Source organism: Coregonus clupeaformis, unplaced genomic scaffold (assembly GCF_020615455.1).
Source record: "Coregonus clupeaformis isolate EN_2021a unplaced genomic scaffold, ASM2061545v1 scaf0049, whole genome shotgun sequence".
Classification (NCBI taxonomy): domain Eukaryota; kingdom Metazoa; phylum Chordata; class Actinopteri; order Salmoniformes; family Salmonidae; genus Coregonus; species Coregonus clupeaformis.
Genome location: NW_025533504.1, coordinates 495,001 through 497,500, shown reverse-complemented (window position 1 = coordinate 497,500; position 2,500 = coordinate 495,001). Strand labels below are relative to the sequence as shown.

The following is a 2,500-nucleotide window of genomic DNA, read 5'->3' as shown; positions in this document are numbered from 1 at the left end:
TTTTAATAATGGATTTAATGGTGCTCCGTGGGATGTTCAAAGTTTCGGATATTTTTTTATAACCCAGCCCTGATCTGTACTTCTCCACAATGTTGTCCCTGACCTGTTTGGAGAGCTCCTTGGTCTTCATGGTGCCGCTTGCTTGGTGGTGCCCCTTGCTTAGTGGTGTTGCAGACTCTGGGGCATTTCAGAACAGGTGTATACTGAGATCATGTGACAGATCATATGACACTTAGATTGCACACAGGTGGACTTTATTGAACTAATTATGTGACTTCTGGAGGTAATTGGTTGCACCAGATCTTATTTAGGGGCTTCACAGCAAAGGGGGTGAATACATATGCACGCACCACCTTTCCGTTTTTTTTTTTTTTATATATAATGTTTTGAAACAAGTTATTTTTTTCATTTCACTTCACTAATTTGGACTATTTTGTGTATGTCCATTACATGAAATCCAAATAAAAATCAATTTAAATTACAGGTTGTAATGCAACAAAATAGGAAAAATGCCAAGGGGGATGAATACTTTTGCAAGGCACCGTAGAAAGTGTGTAAAATAGCCTAGAATCTTTAAGAACTTACAATCAACAAAATAAAAGCTAGACAATCTGGCCCCCATTGATTTGGTTATAATGTTTTGAGCATAAGAACCCAGCATTAGCCATGTCAAAATGCATAGAATTGCAGGAAATTTGCTTAAAAACTGCAAAATTATTTTATCTCAGCTCCATGGCAAAATGTATACGATTGCATCAAAAAAATGCTTTAAAACTGCAAAATTGTATTTCAGCTTCAAGACAAAATGTGTAGAATTACTGGAAATGAGCTTTGGTGGGTCTTATCTGGTGTCCTGTGTGATCTTAGGTATGCTCCCTCTAATTCTCCCATCTCTCTCCCTCCCTCCCTCCCCTTCCAGGGGACCTGAGCCTTATGAACATGCCCTTCAGGACTAACTGGCCTGACGACTCCTGGCTGTCCCCATCCGCAGTCCACCTGGTCGTGCTGCTGATCCAGTTTCTGCTGTTCTGCCTGCAGCTATGGAACCCTGACCTGTTCACCAGACTTGCTACCTTGTCCCGGACCTGCTGTTTCGACCCTCTCCCTCTCACACCTGCTATCTCGACCTCTGAATGCTCAGCTATGAAAAGCCTACTGACGTTTAAAATAAAAATTAAATTGGTAATTTAGCAGACGCTCTTATCCAGAGCGACTTACAGGAGCAATTGGGGTTAAGTGCCTTGCTCAAGGGCACATAGACATATTTTTCACCTAGTCGGCTCGGGGATTAGAACCAGCGACCTTTCGGTTACTGGTACAACGCTCTTAACCACTAAGCTACCTGCCGCCCCTTTTAGAGGGTGCAACAGGTGCTGACCTGTTGCACCCTCTAAAACCACTGTGGTTATTATTTGACCCTGCTGGTCATTTATGAACGTCTGAACATCTTGAAGAACGATCTGGCCATATACTCTTATCACCTTCTCCTGGCATAGCGTGCTTCTACATCTGCATTGCTTGCTCTTTGGGGTTTTAGGCTGGGTTTCTGTATAAGCACTTTGTGACATTTGCTGATGTAAAAAGGGCTTTATAAATACATTTGATTCATTGATTGATTGACTGTAGGTGCTGGTTTCCTGGACACAGGTTAAGCCTTGTCTTGGACTTAAAAACATGCTAAATGGAGATTCTCCATTGAAAGCGCTTTTTAGTCCAAGTTCGAAACTATACTGACCATTTTTCGGTAAAAAATTGATAGGGCCCTCAGCCCTAGTCAGTACCTGGAGTCTAGCATTCCTAGTGAGTACCTGGAGTCTAGCATTCCTAGTCTGTACCTGGAGTCTAGCATTCCTAGTGAGTACCTGGAGTCTAGCATTCCTAGTCTGTACCTGGAGTCTAGCATTCCTAGTCAGTACCTGAAGTCTAGCATTCCAACTCAGTACCTGGAGTCTAGCATTCCTAGTCAGTACCTGGAGTCTTGCAATCCTACTCAGTACCTGGAGTCTAAGCATTCCTACTCAGTACCTGGATTCTAGCATTCCTAGTCAGTACCTGGAGTCTAGCATTCCTAGTCAGAACCTGGATTCTAGCATTCCTAGTCAGTACCTGGATTCTAGCATTCCTACTCAGTACCTGGAGTCTTGCAATCCTACTCAGTGCCTGGAGTCTAAGCTGGAATATACCAGTGGAGTTGAGCTAGTCCTGATCAGTACCTGTAGTCTAGGGTTGATGGTGAAGCTCCCAGAGATAGGGTTCATACAGGCAACATACTGACAGTGGTGGATCTCCTTTAGGGTCATCTTCTGCCTATCATACCTGCAGTAGGAAACAGTGGGGCAACAGCTTGATTATACAAAGCTAACACACCATAAACCACCCTTCTGATAAAATGGAAGTGCAATATTTGATTCTGATCCGACAATCAAAGGTGGTATAAGGGGCATTATAGTGTACAGGGCTTCTAGCCCACCACCTATGTTTACTCTGACAATACTTCCCC

General features: G+C 43.2%; 1 pseudogene; it reads right to left on the bottom strand.

Annotated features, from left to right (window-relative positions):
* Nucleotides 1-2,500, bottom strand: part of LOC121555543 — an 88,195-nt pseudogene that overhangs the window by 55,194 nt on the left and 30,501 nt on the right.